Raw genomic sequence first — 22441 nt, 5'->3', positions numbered from 1 at the left:
TATATAACCTTCGTTATGAATGCTGATTTAATGTAGCCTACTAATGTATCATCTTGTACTGGAGCTAGGTTTAATTTCTATATACCATTACTTGTTTTGTTGCATTTTAACATTACCAATGGTTAAATACGCTTCTAACATATCCATAATTTTGGAAATTTACTTTCATAACATTTATGTTGTAAATTTATTTGTTTCTTACTATGTCATTTAGCAACACTTATTATAACAGTTACATTGTTACTATATTAGAGTGAGACTCCTTGCATTCTCAGGTAGTCGAACTACAAGTGGACCGTCGAACAAGAAGTTTGTGGTGCTACTTCCACAACACCAGGCTTAGCATTTAAAATTAAACAAGACTGTGATATGTTGTTGCCTTTCTAGCGAGCTCTCTGTATAATGTTTCGCAAACTAAATGTAATATATGATGATACATAAATATGTTACTGTTAAGATTAATCATCTTTTCTTAATTTGTATCTCAATACTTCAAGCACCTGCCTTGCACGACATAACTTAATTTCATAAAAAACAAACTTTTTTTTTTTGGATATTTTGTTATCCACATTGGAGCCTAATTGATTATTTGCCTGTATTGGAGCTCATTTGGGGGTAGCACATCTACAAAAGATTATTCTGTATCCAAAGCTAGATAAAGGGACTTCTTGCTAAAGGAGAAAATGTACAATCAACTAGACCACATTCTTTGCATGTCCCACTGAGTTGGAATGCCTTAAATTTATGTGTGGTAACAGGTAAATTCCAAAGGTTGATTACATCCTCTTAGAGGGAGATGCAAACTAGCTCGCCTTTTTACAAGTACAAACCATAAGTTAAGAGACGATCAACTGTTTTTTGTTCTAATTAATGCATGGAATCTAATTTATTTTTTACAGATAGTTATCCTCATTAAAACAAAAATAACTTTAACAAAAATAAGATTAACAAACTAGGAATAGAAAACATTTTGACCAATAGGTCAGAAGGAAATAATTGCACTTGTTGGAAAAGCTAACAAATGCTTCAGTAGATTTGAGGTATTAGTAGAACAACCATTGCAATCTTTATGCTCTGGTATTATAACAAGTTTCTCCAGATTTATCGTATGCTCAAGTAAGAACTACAAGAACTGATGGAGGTTTATTGCATCAAAACTGCCCGTATGACTACAAAGTGACATAACCTTGTCATTCTTTAAATTTTATAAGGAAACTTTGAAAATGTTTTGTTCAAATGAGAGGTACTTATCTACCAACAAATCCATGTTTTTGCGTTAAAAAGAAGCATGGTACTACATATACAAAACAAGGATCAATGAGCTTAGGTGGTAAGCTTAACCACTATAGTAAAGAAATTGATGTCGTTGAGGCTGTAAGGGATCAATATATATTTGACATAAAGATATTGTCAATTGAATAGATACCGACAAATCTGGTAATATCATTAGGTTTTTCAAATTATGAGTCGACCTTAAGAGGTTGTGTAGGGGAAGGAAAGTTTTGAAATTCAAGAACTTTTTGTCAACCATCTGCGTTCCAGTGTTAGTGAGGACCTCTTCTAACATCAAATAGGAAATCACCTAAACAGAAGAATGAGGAACAATAAAGGTAAGTGCATTGATTTACAGGGCTTACATGTAGGTAATATGAAAGGAAAATAATATCTTTAGAGAATGATCAAGTTTATTATAGGTTACTTAAGGCACTTGAGATTATTACAATCAACAACTATATCACTATTTATACTACTCAAAACAGAAAATAAAAAGTCTTGAACAAATAACTAAATACATGTATCACAATTTACTAGATACATGTACTATAAAATTCTAAAGAGAATTCTTGGAAAACTAAGAGACAATTTCGGAAGACTAAACATTGATGCATTAATTCAACACTCCCCTTAATGCAGTTGCATGATAACTCCAATGCGTTCTCAAAGATAGCAAAATTTTTCTCTACGAAGTGCTTTGGTGAAGATTTAAGCAAGTTGTTCTCCTGTCTGACAATAATGCAACTAAGTTTCGCCTTTCTCTTGTGCTTCTCAAATAAAATGATACTTGATGGTAATATGCTTTGATCTTACATGGATGACTGGATTCTTGGCAATTGCAATTGCTGATTTGTTATCACAATACAGAACAATCCTTTTTTTTTTGTTTTTGACCAATGTCTTCAAATATTCTCCTGAGCCAAATAGCTTGAGAAGCAGCCTTAGATGCTGAAACATATTCTGCTTCGGCAGTGGATTGAGCAACAACACTCTGTTTTTTTTTTAACCAAGAACAAATACTTGATCCAAATAAGAAAACATAACCAAAAGTACTCTTCATGTCATCTATACTTCCAGCCCAATCATTATCAGAATAACCAATTAAGTTCAAATCTCCACCAAATTTTTACATTATCCCATAATCAATTATTCCTTGAAAGTAGCATAGAACACGCTTTGCAGCTCAAAAATGCATTTAGCTTGGTTCTTGTATGAATCTGGATAATAAGCTAGCAGCAAACATAATATCTGGTCTTGTTGAAGTAAGATATAGCAAACTTTCAATCAAACTCCTATAAAGTGAGTTATTAACTTTCTTTTCTCCATCATCTTTTCTAGACTTCTCATTTGCTTTTAATGGTATGGCCACAAACATGCAATCCATCATTTTGAATTTTTGAAGAATACTTTTAGTATACTTCTTTTGAGAAATAAAGATTCCTTCTTTAACTTGAGAAACTTCGATGCCCAAGAAATAATTTAGCAACCCAAGATCACTCATTTCATAAGCTTGCATCATATCTTGTTTGAAATTTTGCATCATCTTTACATCATTTTCTGTAAAGACCAAATCATCCACATAGAGACAAACAATGATAATGTTGTCATGTTCTTTCTTCACGTATAAAGTGACTTTACTTTTACTTCTCTGTAAATTATTTTTCAGAAAGTACGTATCAATATCATTGTACCAGGCTCTTGGAGCATGCTTCAGCCCGTAAAGAGATTTTTTTAGCCTGCACACATTTTCTTCTCCCCCTTAAAACAAAAATCCTTGAGGTTTCTCAACATAAATCTCTTCATCAAGTTTTCCATTCAGAAATGCTGATTTAACATCAAGTTGAAATATCTTCCATTTCTTTTGTGCAACAACATCAATTACAGTTTTAATTGTCTCAAGACGAGCAACTGGAAAGAAAGTTTCATAAAAATCAATACCTGGTTTTTGCGTGAAGCCTCTAGCAACCAACCTTGCTTTGTGCTTTTGAATATCTCCTTCCTGATCGAGTTTGATTTTGTAAATCCATTTTAGACTTACAACTTCTCTTTCTCTAGGAATAGCCACAAGCTTCCAAGTATTATTTTTTTTCAATAATTCGAATTTTTCTTCCATGGCTTTCTTCCAAACATTATGCTTTATTGCTTCTTCATAATTTTATGGCTCAACACCGGCAAAATTACATCTGTGATAAATGTGACTCAACATTTTTGTTCCTCTTGGAGGCGGTTCTTCATCATCTGAATCTAGGATTTCTCCCCTTGAAAGACATCTTCATCTTTCGCATCCTCTTCTTGATTTGAAGATACGATAGTAGTATTCTCTATCTTTTTATCCTCCCAATTCCATATTGTTTTTCAATCAAAAATGAAATCTCTACTAACAACAAGTTGGTTAGTTTTGACATCGAGAAGCCTATATCCTTTTGTCATATCACTATAACTAATAAAGACACATTTTTTACCTTTTTCATCCAATTTTGTTCTTTTCTCAGCAGGTACATGAGTATAACAAATACACCCTAAAATTTAAAAATGACTTATAGAAGGTTTAATTGCACTCCAAGCTTCAATTGGTGTCTTGTCCTTTAGTTCCTTTGTTGGACACCTTTTAAGGATGTGAACTGCTGTATGCACTGCTTCTTCCCAAAAATATTTTGGCAGCCCTTTCTCTTTCATCATAGTTCTAGCCATTTCAACAATTGTTCTATTTCTTCTTTCAGATCCACCATTTTGTTGAGGAGTATACCCTGATGTAAGTTCCTTCTGAATGCCTTCATTTTTGCAATATTCTTCAAATTCTCGACTTGTGTACTCACCTCCTTGATCACTGCGAATGGTTTTGACGCTTCAGCAAGGGCTTTAAATTTCTTGAATGTAGTAAATGCTTCTGACTTTTCTTTCAAGAAATAAACCCAAGTCATTCTTGATAAATCATCAATAAATATTAGAAAATACCTTTGACTTCCAAGAGATGGAGTCTTCATTGGTCCACAAATGTCGGTATGAATTAGTTTTTAAAAGTACACTTGCTCTCCAAGACACCATTTTTGGAAAAGACTTCCTGTGTTACTTTCCCATTATACAACTTTCACATGTATCCACCTCATTATGTATCTCAGGAAGGCTTTGCACCATGTCATTTTACTTGAGAATCTTTAAACCATGAAAATTCAAGGGACAAATTCTTTTGTGACAAATCTATGAATCATCTACAATTTCATTTTTTAATGCATTGTAGTGAAATTGCAAAGGGAAGTTTCTTTTTATCATGTTTACTTCAACAATGACTTGATTTGGCTCAATTTTATCATAAATCCTGCAATAATTATCTCTAAACACAAGAGAATAACTTTTTTCCATGAGTTGACCAACACTAAGCAAATTTTCTTTTAAGTCAGAAACATAAAAAATATCATGAATTTGCTTACCGCTTCCTTTCATGTTGATCGAAATAGTACATTTACCTTTCGCATCAATTAAGGCTCCATTCCCCATCTTCACATTAGTAGTGATGCTATTATTAATTGATATGAAAGCCTTTTCATCTCCAGTCATGTGGTTACTACAATCACTATCAACATACCATTCATTGCTTTTTGTTGATGCATCAGATTTAGAAGCAAAGAATAGGTTTTCTTCCCTTTCTTCGTCCTATTTTTCACAAAAATTTGCTTGCTCCCGTTTCTTGTGCCATCTATCCTTTTCAACGTGGCCAAACTTTTTACAAAAGTTACATTGGGGCTTGCCTTTGTGCCAACATTTTTCTGTATTGTGATTAGTCTTTTTGCAAACTTTACAAAAAAGACTAGAGTTTTTCTCACCTTTTTCTTCAACCTTCTTGGAAGAATCATCATGATCTTGCTTCTTTTTTGTCTTGTGATTCTTCTTCTGATAATTTTTTGAGAAATTTTGAGTATTCTCATTTGTTTTAGACTAGAAAGTCGTCTCTCTGGTTTGATCTTCACGAAAAAAATCTTCGATTCTCGTGTGCACGAAATGATCCAACTAGCTATTTGATGGAAAGCTTAGAAATATCTTTCATCTCCTTAGTGATAGCAACGATGTACTCATACTTTTCTGTGACGCTAATTTGAATCTTTTCCACAACTTGTTGGTCAGAAATTGTATGACTATGATTTCTAATTTCATTAACAATATTCATGACTCTTGGGCAATATTCATCAATTTTTTCAGATTCTATCATCTTTAAATTTTGAAACTCTCTTCTAAGAGTTTGAAGATTTATAGGGCGTACCTTTTCGTCACCATACACCTCAGTTTCCAAAAAATCTCAAGCTTCCTTTGCAGTCTCACAAGTAGCAATTTTTGCAAAATATGCTCTGGAGACTCCCATTTGGATTTTTCTCAAGGCTTTTTCATCTTGACGATACTTAGCCTCAAGATTTTCATGTCTGCTGTTGTAAGATCACCATTGTTGTCTGGCTCTTCAAAGCCATTTGCAACAATAATCCACAAACCTTCAGCATTCAAATGTGTTCTCATTCTTATCTTTCAGTAATCAAAATCAGTTCCATCAAAAAATGGAGTAAGAACAACTGAAGAATAAGCACCTTCATTTGTTTTGGATGCATATTTTTTTCTTCACCTAACCCCAGATTAAGAACGAAAACCAGCTCTAGTACCAATTTCTAGGAAATATAGAAGGAGAATAATTTCTTTAGAGAATGCTCAAGTTTATTATAGGCTACTTAAGGCCACTTGAGATGATTATAATTATCAACTACATCACTATTTATACTACTCAAAATATAAAATAAAAAGTCTTGCACAAATAGCTAAATACATATATCACAATTTACTAGATACATGTACTACAAAATTCAGAAAAGTCTTCTTGAAAAACTAAGACACTATTTCGGTATACTAAACATTGATGCATTAATTCCAACAAACTAAACCAGTACTGATTTCCCATCCTTGTAACACTGTATAGCTTAGACAAATAAAAGGAACTAATATTTTACCTCAAGTACTAAACTAAAACTATATGCGTGAATACAAGGGAATAGAATCAAATTAATCAAGTTAATTAATAAAATTATTACCCCCACCAAACAATCAAGTTGATAGGTACAAAAGAAGGAGCTTTATTCTGAATCAACATAAAAAGACTTGGAGGCATTTTTGACTGATAATTGACCTTGATGAACTAGGATGACAATATTAACTCATTAGCACAAGGAACGGTGGCCAAAAGATGTTTCTCTATATTTTTATTCATTTCATCTACTTTAACACAGTAGAGATCAGATTTTTGTGTTCAAAGATGAAAAGTCCCTAAACAATATTTTTGGATTATTAAAACCCCAAAAATAGTGAAATGTCAAACATATGGAGCAACAATTTCAACGAAGCATGTATCAATTTCGAGTGAATACCGATCCCCCGAATGCAGTCATTATTAATCTTGACAATGCAAAAATTTATTTTTTAATAAATAATGTTCTGTCTCTCCTTAGTTGCTCTATCATTAAAAAGTTTAGTCAAACTTTATGTTCATATGTGATGATGATTTTATTTATTTTCACGTAATTAATAAGCTTTTTGAATTTCTTGTGAATATAAGTGGAGGATTTGCGTGTGAATATATGTTACAAAACTGCTTATTTGTGTGAGCATCATGACAAACCCTTTATCTTGCAAGTGCAATATTTGATGAACATGCTTCGTTGAAATATTTGATGAACATTAGAAGAATGCGTACTAAATTGAACATATTTGAAGAGTTTAACACTAAAGTTTACTAATCCGGGATGAACACATTGTTTTTCATCTTGTATTCCAAATATACATAGAACAAAACTTTGAACATCTTTGTAAGACAACAAAGTTTAAGAACATTTTCGCAACTAGAAAATTAAAACTAGTAGCGAAACTAGAATCAGAATCAGATTTAAAAAAAATACGAAATATTTTTCTTAAAGAAGAATTGTTGTTAATATGTGTCTAAAGAATCTTACTAATTCCAACAAACTTTGCAGAAACACGAAGTACCAATGTTAATGAACAAGTGAAGAACAAAAGAATAGAACAACTGAAATTAATTAACAAATCTAAAATTTGTAAAACACGTACAAGAATCTAGAAAATTTTTAATAGGAAAAAGATCAAGTCCACTGAACTCACAGTGTCCCCTTAAGGAAATTATTCCCCTCTAGTACCCGAGGTTTTATTTGGAACATGACCTCCCAGGGTAAAATGATCTTAATCACCAGAGTATAGATACCAAAAACTCCGGTGTCAGCGAACCACTCAACAGCAATAAAATACATATAGAATACTAGATTTAGTAGTTGAAGAAGAAGTCCATGAATTCTATATTAAAATGAGAAGAAATCCCTCAATTTATAGAAAACAAAGAGTAGTGCGAAACAGTTCTTATTGTTCTTACCAGAAAGGTCATAAACCTTTGAAAAAGTCATAATCTTTCAGAAAGGTCGTCACCTTTCATAAAAGTCACAACTTTCCATAAAAGTCACAACTTTTCATAAAAGTCGCAATTTTTCATAAAAGTCACAACTTTTCATAAAAGTCGCAACACTTTATTTTCCATTCATGCCTTTTTAAAACCCAACAATCCCCCGCATGAATGGGGAATGACTCGAAGATAGAGAAACGAACAAGTATGTGTACTTTACAAGCAAGAATTAATTGCATCTGGATAAGTAGGTTTGCCCTTGGACTTTCCGTAGTGAACATATGTCGAATATACTCGTTCAATCGGTAGATGCGATATCTTTGAACCGTCGAACTTTGGTGTATACCTAGACAACCATATGTCACACAATTAACCCTTTACCGTTGATGGTTCTTACGATTGTGTTCGTTTTATCCATGAACACCTCCTGGTTTCATGAGTGTATAGAGAGATGGGCTTTTGACAATCATCTTCTTTGAAGCAGCTTACACTTCACACTCACATAGGTGATTCCTTACCGTGTTATCGCGTAGATACACTATTTGGTCAACTCTGTCAAACTTAGCAAATCATTAAAACCATTAAGCTTTATTAACTCATTAACAAGCCTTAATGTTGTATCCTTGTCCCTGAGCATTGTCTTCATCAAGAGAATGGATTGAGTTTGTTGACAATGTCGAACCGTCACTCACAACTTTATTTTTCTCCTTCAATCTAGCTCTTGGGATCTCCACGCTGCTAGATAGAGTTACCGCCATGATGACTTGTCCTAAGCCGTAAATTCATTCCCTTAGATGATCTTTTAATTTCCTCTCTAGTTAGGCCTTTTTGTAAGTGGATCCGACACATTATCCTTTGACTTTACATAGTCAATTCTGATAATTCCACTAGAGAGTAATTTTCTAACGATATCATGTCCATGTCGTATATTAAGAGACTTTTCGTTATACGTCATGCTCCATGCCCTACCTATTGCATCTTGATTGTGAAAGTGTATGCCTACTAATGCCAATGGTTTGGGCCAAAATAGAATATCTATCAAGAAATTACGGAGTCTTTCAACTTATTCACCAACCTTATCCAGAGCACCTAACTCAAAGATCATTGTAGAGCTAGCGATACATGTCTCTTTTGAAATATTTCTAAGAGACTGCTCATCTACCAATAGTAAATACATATCCACTCGTGAATTTTACTTCATGCGTCTGATGATTCTATTTGCATCACTATATCTTTCAATATTGTTGGATATTGTTATAATGCAAGACATAGTTTTAAGTATTATTTTAAATACTCCAAAACTCTATTTATTGTCATCTAATGAATTTATTTGGGATCACTTGTGAACTGACTCAGTTTATAGCAAATGCTATATCTGATCGCACACACTATATGATATGCATCATGCTTCCCAAAACTCCAACACAATCCAATTGTGACTCACTTTTGTTCTCACTCTTTTGAAATGCAAAGCTCACATTTATTGGAGACTTGACAATATTGACATCCAAATATTTGAACTAGTTAAGTACCTTTTAAATGCAATGAAACCATGAAAATGCTAAACATTATGGAGCTCTACGAATTCTTATATCTAAGATCCCATTAGCCACTCCAATAATTTTCATTCCACTTGCTTTATAGCATACGTTTAGTAGCATTTATGTCATTAGTGTCTCTATTGATGATCAACATATCACCAATATACAAACAAACAATGGCCTTATGATTTTAATGTGTACACATTTATCACTTTCATCATTCTTCAATACATTTGCCAACATGGTTTTGATCAAATTATGTCATTGTTTGGGTGCTTCTATAATGTAACTTAACAAGTTCACACACTTTCTTTTATTTACCAGGAACCACAAAACCCTCGAATTTTTCCATGTAAATTTCTTCGTCGAATTCTACATTTAAGAAAGTTCTTTTCACATTTATTTGATGAATTTGGAGGTCATATACCACAATAATAATTTGTGCATCCGAATGGATGTAATTCTAATTACTAACAAGTTTAAATTTATTGACAAGATCAAAACCTTGGTTTTTTTTTCTTAAGCCTTTGACACAAAGTCTTGCTTTATATTTTTCAACAGTTCCATCAACTGTTATTTTCCTTCTAAAGATTCACGTTGAACCCAAACGTTTATTTTCTTGCAGAAGATCAATTAACTTCCAATATTGTTTATTGACACCATATTTCTAAAGAATGAGTCTATAGAAGACACAGGAAATGTTACAAAATCAGATTCGAAGGAAGTAAATGTCCTTTAATATTTACTAAGCCTCTGAATCTCTTTATTAAGTACATTATCCTTTTCATTTCCTAGGACTTTTAGACCCTTCTCTAGACTATTCAAGTTTAATTTTACAGTCCACAATCATTGGTCCTATTTTAATTCTTTTAGGAATAGGAACTTGGACTTTGACTAGATATCCCCACATTTTGAAATATTTCAAGTTGGATTTCCTTCCTTTCCATTTCTCATATGGAAAAGATTGTATTATGATCAAACAAAATCTCTTTCTTTTTAAAAAGACAAAACTTTTTGTTGTTCCCTTTTGCAGTAAGGATAGTTCCTCCATACAGGTTTTGTGTATATAAATAATGCATCCATCATTTCTTTCAACGTTCGGTTTTTCATTAGATTGAGGTGAATATGTCAGTAGTTTGATGGATATTCCACTTTCCAAACATATTTCTACACAATGAAATTTATAATCTCCATTCTTATCACTTCTTATATTTTTTCACACTGATTTTTAAACTTCGATATTACATTGTCTAGACATTTCTATTGCTTCATTCTTACCATTCAGCAAATAGACATAGTCATTTATAATGCAATTCTAAATAAAAGTAACAAATACTTTTCCCACCATGAGATGGTGTTAACTTCATATCACAAATGTCAGTGTAAATCAATTCTAAGGGATCAGAATTCCTTTCAACAGATTTATAAGAATGTTCAACATACTTAGATTCCACAAAAACTTGACATTTTTATTTATTGCACTCAAAGTTAGGCAAAACTTCTAAGTTGATCAGTTTTCCTTACAAGGTTTTGTAATTGGCATGCCCCAAGTGTTCATGTCACAAACATTGACTCAAGAAAGTAAGAACAAATAAAAACATTGAGTGTGAAAAACTCTTCGCGAGGTAGCTCTTTCCTCACTAATATTTTGTTCCTATTTCTTACAATTTTGTGTGATACAAACATTGTTTAGATTGTCAAATTCCCTTTACAGAAGGACATTTCCATAACTTTCAATATGATTGTTGTTGAACTACCCATGAACAAATTTTCATTGGGTTCAATAAAGACAATATAATCCAAATGTTATTTTTACTAAAACATAACAAATGACTATTCACCAATATTCATGTCTATGCAAATACTTTTATTATAATAGACATATCTTTTCATGAAAAATCACAACATTTTCAGTGATATTTTTTTCCATAAAAGAACACAATTATTTTGAACAAGTATATATGTAATTTGGATGATTCATACTAGTCACACTATATACTAGTAATAGAGAAACTCAACAACCACAATACAAATATACTCCAAGAATTTTGTGGGTATAACATAATACAAAAATATCATTGAGTTTCATATCTTTTGCTCCAAAGTTAAATTAGACACCAAGTCTAATCATAAGCAAATTACCCCCACATTTCAAATGTGATCTCAAAAATATTTTTCAAGTATTTTAAAATAGTTTTTCCACATATTTTAATGTTAGAAACATTATTCTACGAAAGAATTATAGTGCTGCAATTCTCTTTGACAATGTTTACACAATGTCAAAGTTCATTCCATAGAGACACAAAATCACAAATTCTAAGTGACTGGTATTTTTCCTCTATCATAAATAGACAAACACTTAGTATTTTAAATACTAACAATAAGGACAAAAAAAGTTGTACAGTTTATTTCTATATTACATTGAAGTTAATAGAAAATCAAAATTACAACACTGACTTATTATGTGAAGTTTTTCATATTCTTCAAACCAATTGCATAGTCCAATTTATCCAGAGTATAAAACCACAAAATTTTTTAGTCTACAAAATCAGACACACTAACCTTTCTCAAGGAGTACAACACTACAAAAGAATAATACATATTCTTTATCACATAGAAATGTTTTTCTTATCAAATAGTCTTCCAACTATTACATTTTGACATACTATTTTATCAAACAAAAATATGCATCTCTCATTTTTGCAAACTAAAGAATTTCAAAAGCAACAATATTTGCGAAGTAAAATTCATTTCACAACATATGATTTACAGATTTTTTCCAAAGATACACATAATAAAAAAAATAAAAAATCAAAGATGACAACTCTTAGAAACTATTTTCCTCCTTAGATAATTTAATAAGAAGGTTACCTGGTAATCTTTAAACGGAATACCATAAATTTTTTTTGTTACATTCTCACTTTGACAATGCTAAACAAAACAACGAATTATGGAGAAGTAATGCATTTATCCTCTACTTCCATGATCAGATTCTCTCAATCAGTAGAATACAAAAAATACTAACAGTATATAATTCCCTTAAGATTGTTGTTCATCTTGTATTCCGAACATACTTAGAACATGACTTTGAACATCTTTGTAAGACAACAAAGTTTAAGAACATTTTCACAACTAGAAAATTAAAACTACTAGCACAACTAGAATCAGAAACAGATTTAAAAAAAAATATACGAAATATTTTTCTTAAAGAAGAATTGTTGTTAATATGTGTCTAAAGAATCTTACTGATTCTAACAAACTTTGCGGAAACACGAAGTTATCAATTTTAATGAACCAGTGAAGAACAAAAGAATAGAACAACTAACAAATCTAATATTTGTAATACACTACCAGAATCTGGAAAATTTTTAATAGAAAAAAGATCAAGTCCACTGAACTCACAATGTCCCCTTAAAGAAATTATTCCCCTCTAGTATCCGAGGTTTGATTTGGAATATAACCTCCAATGGCAAAATGATCTCAATCACCAGAGTATAGATACCAAAACCTTCGGTCTCAGCGAACCACTCAACAACAGTAAAGTATACTTAGAATACTAGATTTAGTAGTTGAATAAAAAGTCCAAGAATTCTATATTAAAATGAGAGGAAATCCCTCAATTTATAGAGAACAAAGGGTAGTGCGAAAAGGTTCTTATTGCACCTTACCGAAAAGGTCACAAACCTTTGGAAAAGTCACAATCTTTCAGAAAGGTCGTCACCTTTCATAAAAGTCACCACTTTCAATAAATGTCACAACTCTTCATAAAAGTCGCAACTTTTCATAAAATTCACAACTTTTCATACAAGTTGCAACACTTCATTTTCCATTCACATCTTTTTAAAACCCAACACACATAAAACCAATAATGTCAAATTTTTGTGGATTGGAATTGTTGAATCTATATGGATTTTGTGCAAACGATTAAAAGCAAAAAATCCATATATATTCAATGATTCTAAATAAGAATGATTTAATATTATTTGTTTAATGTGTTCACCCCGGATAGACAAACTTTTACGGGTTAAACTATTCATAGATGTTCAGTTTAGTACGCAATCTTTTGATATTCAACATTCATTGCACTTAAGTTTTATCATCAATGAATTACTACAATGAACTTTTGGAAAGCTATAGGGTTGTTCATGCCCAGACGGATAAAGATTCTATAATGTACATTTGGGCTTAAATACTTATTCGTAGAAAATTCAAGCCACTTGTTAATTTGAGGAAAATATTACACACCATCATCATATCTAAACAAAGTTTAGACTAAACATTTTGATGACTAAGGAGAGGTAGTATATTATCCATGAAGGAAATTAATTTGTGCACTACTGAGCTATCTAAACGACCATACTCCTCGTTGTCATAAACAAAGTTCTTGATAGAAGTCTACAAGTATTTTCAATCCTTAAAGAGGTACTAGATTTTCTTAATGTGTCTGTTATGGACAATAAAGAAATAATTTGGACAATAAGAGCATAAGGTAGAATATTAATATTGTCAATTTATTCACATTGTGTCTCAATTTTTGGTTTTTTTCTGAGGTAAGTTATAAATAAGCAGACTTTAGGGGTGCTACAAAATTGGTCTTTGTTGCTCATATTTATCAAACTGTATTACTATTTCTACATGAAATCACAATGTCATCTAACCACTCAACAACAAAAAAGTACACTAGAACTTATTTGTGATGAATAAAAAGAAATTTCAGAAAATATGTTGTCAAAACATAATAGCAAACACATATATAGAAACACCAAACAATAGCGTAAACATGTTCTTATTGTGCTTTATTGGAGTCAAAACCCTTGAAAAAACACAATCCCTTAGATTAATCACAAACTTTTCCAAAAGCCACAAAAGTCAACATCTTTCACGAAATTTCATAATTCTTCTTTCTCCTTTAAGATCTTTTAAAACCCAAAGAGTCATGCTACTTCTCTTATGTTGAGAGATAAAACACGCTAAGAAGGGGTCAAAATTATCATACATCAGTACCGAGAATAAGTTTACTTGTAACTATAACTATTATAGACAATTTATGTTTCCTTTTTTTTTAAGTATTTATTCTTTCTTTAATGTCCAAGTAAGAAAGTTATATCACACAACACTCTTTTTTATGGGTAAACTACAAAAATTCTACTAGTTTAGGTCTACTTTATTCACGTTTGTTTAGAATATTACTTCCTATACCATATATTGGCATTTGAATGCATATATCATTACGTGTCAGATACACAAATACAAGGTACACATATACATATATCTGATAATTAAAAAAAGGGTGATATATGTTTTATTATTTTTTAATTAAATGTGTATGATTGATATTCTTAATTAATGTAGTAATTGAGTATTGATTAAGTACTCTAGAAAATTTTGGCCTTTGAATACATGTTCGAAAGTTAAAAATTAAGATACACAGATAAAAAAAGATCGATATACATGTTATATTGATTTTTGAAATAGATGTGTATTACTATTTTCCTTAATTAAAGGAGCAATTGAGTATTAATTAACAACTCTAACAGATTTTGGCCTTTGAATACATGTATCCGAGGGTTAAAAAATCGAGATATGTGTATCTGTTGAGTTAGTTTTTTCTTCAGTTTTAGTTTACTTCAACAAAGACCTATTCTTCAGGGTTGGAACAAGTCAATTTCTATTTCCTATTTTTCTGTCAGTAGTGGAGATAGTTGATTCATGTCCTGTATTTTCGTTTTTCTTTAACTTTCATGTATTTCCTATAAAAAGGCATTGGAACCTATGAATAAAGGTAGATCATTCTGGTGCATTTGCTAAGTCTCAAACTTACAGTTCACATTTGGTATCAGAGCCAGAGCAAACAGAGTGATCTAAGAGAAAGAAAAATGAGCGACGACAAAACACTCACCAAGATTCCACAATTTGATGGTCACTATGACCACTGGAGTGAACTGATGGAAAATCTCTTACGTGCCAAGGGTCTGTGGAGTCTAATGGATGAGGGTTACGACGAACCAGCAGAAGGATTTGAAATGACAGCAGCAGAGAAGAAGAGTCTTGATGAGATCAAGATGAAGGACCATCAAGTGAAGCACTACCTGTTCCAGGCAATTGATCGGGTTGTGTTTGAACAGATCTTGAATCGCAAAACATCCAAGATCATTTGGGATTCGATGAAGAAAAAGTTTGGAGGCAACGAAAGGGTGAAGCGATCTCTTCTCCAAACCTTAAGAAGAGATTTTGAGGTTCTTGAAATGAAGAATGAAGAGAGCATTGATGATTACTTTGGAAGAGTAATGTCTGTCTCCAACAAGATGAGAAGCAACGGAGAAGACATGACAGATTCAAAGATTGTTGAGAAAATACTTCGAACTCTGACTGACAAATTCACATATGTAGTGGTGTCTATCGAGGAGTCAAAAGACACAGAAAGGATGACGATTGACGAACTGCAAAGCTCTCTGTCTGTACATGAAAAAAAATTAAGAAGATCAGTCATGAAGAAGATGATCAGGCTCTAAATGTTAGAGGCAGAGGCAGAGGATCATACAGAGGCCGAGGCAGGGGCAGAGGACGCTCATTCAACAAAGCAACAATCGAGTGTTACAACTGCCATAATCTTGGACATTTCCAATATGAATGTCCAAATGGGAATAGTGGAGCAAATTTTGCAGAGATCGAAGAAAAGGATGAAGTTCTTCTCATGACGTATGTGGAGCTTCAAGGTGCTCGAAGAAGAGATGTGTGGTTCGTGGACTCTGGATGTTCAAACCATATGTGTGGAGAAAGAGGTATGTTCTCAAGTTTAGACACTAGCTTCACACATAATGTTAAGATTGGGAACAATCACAAACTGATGGTTGGTGGGAAAGGAGTGGTAAAAATAATGCTTAAAGGAATAAACTATGTGATCAACGATGTGTATTATATTCCGGAATTGAAGAACAACCTGCTGAGTGTTGGACAACTTCAAGAAAGGGGTCTAGATGTGCTATTCAAAGGAGGAGATCGGAACACATGCAACATCTTTCATCCCTCGAGAGGAAAGATAGCAGAATCTGTTATGAGTGCTAATAGAATGTTTATCTTGCTAGGTGAATCAAATGACAAAACAAAAGAGGAGAAATGCTTGCAGGTTGATATCTCAGACGAGGCAGAGCTGTGGCACCATCGATATGGGCATCTCAGCTACAAGGGACTTCACACATTATGCAGTAAAGAGATGGTTGTGGGATTACCTGAAATTGGAGATGTGAAAACCACCTGTGAGGCATGTGTCAAAGGGAAACACCATCGCGTTCCATTTCCGAAGCAGAGCAAGTGGAGAGCCACTGAAAGATTGCAGCTTATTCACTGTGATCTCTGTGGTCCGATCAATCCACCATCAAACAGTCAAATAAAGTACTTGATAAGCTTCATTGACGATTTCTCAAGAAAAACATGGATATATTTTGTGCTAGAAAAATCAAAAGCATTTCATCAGTTCAAGACATTCAAAGCATTTGTGGAAAAGCAAACTGGATTGTTCATCAAATGTCTAAGAACAGATAGAGGAGGAGAATACAACTCAAATGAGTTCAAGGAATTCTGTAGAGAGCATGGAATCAAACGACAGNTGACAGCTGACCACAACCTTCACACCCCAGCAGAATGGCGTTGCTGAACGCAAAAACTGTACAATCATGAACATGGTGAGAGCAGCTTTGTTAGAGAAGGATGTACCAAGAGTTTTCTGGCCAGATGCTGTGCAATGGGTGAATCATGTTCTTAATAGATCTCCTACACTCATTGTAAGAGACATGACCCCAGAAGAAGCATGGAGTGGAAGAAAACCATCAGTCGAACACTTCAGGGTTTTTGGATGTATTGGTTATGTTCATATCCCAGATGTTAAAAGAAGCAAGCTTGATGATAAAAGCGTGAAGTGTGTCCTATTAGGTTTCAGCAGTGAATCCAAGGCTTTTAAGATGTTCGATCCAGTGGAGAAAAGAATTCACATTAGCCGAGATGTGATATTTGAGGAAGATAAGAAGTGGAATTGGGAAGCTGTTGGTTATTCTGGTGAAGAAAGCATTGAACTCGAGTGGGAAAACAATTATGAAAGTGTTGAGGAAGCGGAAGAAATAGAAGAATACACTGATGATGTTCCTTCACCAAATAATCCATCAACTGGAGAAACGATAACAACAACTAGCAGGGTGAGAAAACCACCAATATGGTCTGCAGATTATACCACAGGAGAAGGGCTATCAGATATAGAGGAAGAAGTAAACATGGCTAGAGTCGAGACTGAAACTCTAGCTTTCATGATCATATCAGATCCAACCAGTTTTCAAGAAGCCATCAGACATCAGAGTTGGAAACAAGCGATGGATGCTGAAATACAGTCCATCGAACGGAACCACACGTGGTCACTAACTACACTTCCCGTTGGAGCCAAGGCTATTGGGGTTAAGTGGATTTACAAGACCAAATTAAATGAACTGGGAGAGATAGACAAGTTCAAAGCTCGGCTGGTTGTAAAAGGATATGCTCAAGACTACGGAGTAGATTACACAGAGGTATTCGCACCAGTGGCTCGAATGGATACAGTAAGGATGATCATTGCTGTAGCAGCACAAAGAGGATGGGGAATCTATCAGCTAGATGTCAAATCTGCTTTCTTACATGGTGAGCTGAAGGAAGATGTATTTGTAGAGCAGCCACAAGGTTATGAAGTAGCAGGGAAGAAGGACATGGTTTATAAGCTACATAAGGCCCTTTACGGACTAAAACAAGCACCCAGAGCTTGGTTCAGTCGCATTGAGGCTTATATCGTCAAGGAAGGTTTTGTAAGCAGCTCTAGTGAACAAACATTATTCATCAAGCAAAAGGGAGGTAAAATCATAATTGTGAGCATTTATGTTGATGATTTATTGTTCACTAGTAATGATGAGGAGTTGTTGAATGAGTTTAAGCGCTCCATGAAGGATGAATTCGACATGACTGATTTGGGGAAGATGAGATATTTTCTTGGCATTGAAGTGATACAGAAGGCTGATGGCATCTTTATATGTCAAAGAAAATATGCTGCTGAGCTGATCGAGAGGTTTGGGATGCAGAATTACAACTTTGTTTGCAATCCGATAGTCCCTGGACAGAAGGTTGGCCGGGATGAAGCTGGTGTGAAGGTCGACTCAACACTATATAAGCAAATGGTGGGCAGCTTAATGTATCTCACAGCCACACGACCTGACTTGATGTTCGTGGTAAGTCTTATTAGTCGTTTTATGGCAAATCCTACTGAGTTGCACATTGGTACTGCAAAAAGAATCATGAGGTATGTGAAGGGAACTCTGGAATTTGGAATATGGTATCAACTTGATGGAAAAAGTGAACTCTTAGGCTACAACGACAGTGATTATGCGGGGGATGTGGATGACAGTAGGAGCACTTCAGGATATGTTTTCTTAATGAGTGGAGGAGCTGTGGCATGGTCCTCAAGGAAGCAACCAATCGTCACTCTGTCAACTACTGAAGCAGAGTATGTAGCAGCAGCTACATGTGCCTGTCAAGCCATCTGGATGAAAAGAATATTGAAAGAAATCGGGCATGAACAAGATGAAGAGATGGTTCTGTTTTGTGACAACACATCCACTATCAAGTTGTCAAAAAATGCTGTCATGCACGGAAAGTCAAAGCACATAAGGGTTCGATATCATTTTCTCAGAGAATTGGCAAATGAAGGTATTGTTAAATTGGTCTATTGCATCACTGAGGAGCAGCTGGCAGACATAATGACAAAGCCTTTGAAGATGGCATCATTCAAAGAATCAGAGAAGCATTTGGGATAAAAATTGTGAATTGAAACTCTTGATTGAGTTCAGTTCAAGGGAGGGAGTGTTGAGTTAGTTTTTCTTCAGTTTTAGTTTACTTCAACAAAGACCTATTCTTCAGGGTTGGAACAAGTCAATTTCTATTTCCTATTTTTCTGTCAGTAGTGGAGTTAGTTGAGTCATGTCCTGTATTTTCGTTTTTCTTTAACTTTCATGTATTTCCTATAAAAAGGCATTGGAACCTATGAATAAAGGTAGATCATTCTGGTGCATTTGCTAAGTCTCAAACTTACAGTTCACAGTATCAAGCGGGTAAAAAAGATCAAGAGATATGTTTTATTAAATTTATGGGTTTGTATCCTTAAGAAGATGTGTAAGAAACATCTTGCATGTGTAACTGGGTTTAGTGATGTATCTATTTGGGTAAGTAGAGATCCACAGTTCAAATAGTTCTTCCATTTATATTATGTCGTTTTCGTGCTTAGATCTAATCTTAGCTTGAATGTTTGAAGATGGAAATTCAACCCTGCAATGAAAAATATGGAGAGAAAACAAAACTATAATGTTCATATCTCATAAACATATTGTATTTTAATGTTAATGTGTTGCACATTTACTGGGATCATTCATTTTTGGGAATGATAACCCATGAAATAATAAATAGCAACAATATCCTACTAAGTAGGACCTAATTCGTAAAACTTTTTGAAATTAAAATTTAAAACGATATGAGCTCTACCATATATATGTGAAAAGGGAGAACTTTATTCTAGATACACGAGAATTATGAAACAAGCTTACAAATTTCTACATACAATTTCGAATGCCAATATTTAATTTTTATAATTATTATTAAAATTTAATTTGAGAGAAAGAAAGAAGAAGAAGATGGTGGTTGTACATGAGGGTGGGGATGATAGATAGGGATGAATAATTAGAATTTTATTTGTAAGAGAATGGTTGATGAGAGAGAATTTTCTATGTTAATCCACCATTATTTAGGGTTTAAATACAAAACTATATAATAAATCCCATTTGTAAGGAATTTGTTTATTTGATTGTATCTTTTAAAATATATGATATAAAATATCAAAAGTGGTAAGATAAGTAATTGTTTGAAACTAGAGATAAAAATAGTATATAAGATAGTAATGTATGTCTAATTAAGTACTTTTTCCCTTTTTAATGTGATGATATATGATTTTCATTAATATATAGTTGTTTTAAAAATTAGGGGTCGGAAAAGTGAAATATTACGGAGGATATTACAATTAAGGTTGGGAATTGAATGATTTCACCAAAAAAATTGAAAAATGGACAGTCAATGCTTATCCCATGTAATACTATATAATTACAATCTCCAGAGAATTTAAACCATAAAAAAAAAGAGCAACAAGACATTTAAACTTAATGTTTACAACTGTTGTTTTCAGTAAACAAAATTATTTATCAAATTTACAACACAAACCATAAGAAATGTAATTAGTATAAAGGATAAATACACAATTTAGACTTAGGTTGTCGTTTCAAAACCTTAATTTTTTTTAATGATGTTTTTTGAATGTATTTATATTTTTATGAAGGGCTAGTGTCACACTATTTATATCGTGGCCATGGAGTTGACCATTTAAATAATTTCTATTTTGGTCAAATCATAGAAAGAATATATATAAATTATTAATTAATGAGATCTAGACATTATAGATAATTATTTCATTAATGGTTCTTAGTTGATTATATATCCTAAATAGGTTTCTGATGTCATGCTAAAATAATTATTGGCATAATATGTTACTTTTTAATATTTGAAAAAGATATAGTCCCTTGTTTCAATTATTCACACCTATTTTTCCTTTAATCTGTATAAAATTAATTTTTTCCCTTTTTATATTTTTAATAATATTTTAGTCCATAAATGATAAGGAGAGACGTGACAAACTCACATGCATCATCATGACAACAAGTTTATGTTAAATGAGATATTATTCATGTCTCCACCATGATTTTTTAATTTTATAGTTGTAGAAATTAAAAGTCCTTAATTTCCATTATGGAAATAATTTATACTGATTTATCTTAATTAATATATAACTAGGTGCGGTCATAAATAATAATTGTATTGAAATTACAAATTATCCTTTTCTAGTATCCATAAATTAAAGATGATGTAAACTAGGTGCCTTAAAAAATATTAGCAATATTCCAACATAAACTTAATTATTTGTCATTATCACATAACTCAAGAACCTGTAATGAATGAATTATTTAGGAAATACTAAATCATTGATTCTTTAATAAACCTTAAAGAAAAAATAAAGAAGAAAATAATAATATGTATACAAACACGTTCTGCAAGAAAGTGAACACATTTAAGTTGCATATATTATGTAATTGTGATATATGCCTTAGGAAAAAATTCAAAAAATTGTTGAAAGATTCAAAAAAAGAAATTACTTGAGCATGAAAGCAACTTGCTTAATGAATTTCTTCAATTGATAAGTGAGAAACTTCATATCTATATAAAAATAGATAATATGTAAGCTTATATATAGTATTTTTAAGTTATAAAATATTATATAGAGTATCGAAAAATGAATTCTTGAAACAGAGTACAATATTTTTTTTTCACACAATGAATATACCTACTATATGTGTCTATATTTAATATAACTAGAGACAAAACTTTGAAGAAACATAAACAATAGAGTTTAACACATGTACTGAGCTATAACAATTCATATCATAAGCATAAATTAATTAGCATAAAAAAGTATATAAGGATATGTAAAAATAGAATGAAATAGATTTGAAAAAGTCGAGTCCATTTAATTCACAGTGTCTCCTTAAGAAAACAATACTCTTATACCTAAGGTTTGAAGATTTAATTCCTCTCGGGTTTGAACGATTTTATTTACCAACATAAAGATACAAAAAAATGGTGTCAGCAAGCCACTTGACATGACCGAAGTACCCAATATTTAACGGTACAAAAGAAGAAGAAATTCAGAATTTTTGTTGTTTTAAAATGAGAGAAAATCCCTCTATTTATAACAACAAAGGGTAGTATGAACAAATTCTTACTGTGTTGTATCGAGAAAGTCACAAGTCTTTGATAAATTCACAACCCTTCAAAAATGTCACAACCTTTCGTAAAAGTCGCAACTCTTCATAAAATTTATAATTTTTCATAAAATTCATAACTTTTTCATAAATGTCACAACTTTTTATGAAAGAATAAGGTCAGTTTTTGAAATAAATAAATTGAAAGCGAATTCTTCTCTCTCTCTCTCTCTCTCTCTCTATATATATATATATATATATATATATATATATATATATGATTGATACTTTACAACATTGCATTAATATGGGTAAGTTCA

General features: G+C 32.4%; 1 non-coding gene and 1 pseudogene across 1 annotated transcript; both read right to left on the bottom strand.

Moving 5' to 3' along the window:
• Positions 1-697: 697 nt before the first annotated feature.
• Positions 698-826, bottom strand: LOC114075413. The gene has a single exon (XR_003575864.1). It is a non-coding gene; the product is annotated as a U6atac minor spliceosomal RNA (small nuclear RNA).
• Positions 827-982: 156 nt separating this feature from the next.
• Positions 983-13862, bottom strand: LOC114075365 (annotated as a pseudogene).
• Between the last annotated feature and the right edge of the window lie 8579 nt (positions 13863-22441).

This window comes from Solanum pennellii, chromosome 12, assembly GCF_001406875.1.
Source record: "Solanum pennellii chromosome 12, SPENNV200".
NCBI classification, from domain to species: Eukaryota; Viridiplantae; Streptophyta; class Magnoliopsida; order Solanales; family Solanaceae; genus Solanum; species Solanum pennellii.
The sequence above is the reverse complement of the archived record's forward strand: the minus strand, read 5'-3'. Positions and strand labels throughout refer to the sequence as shown.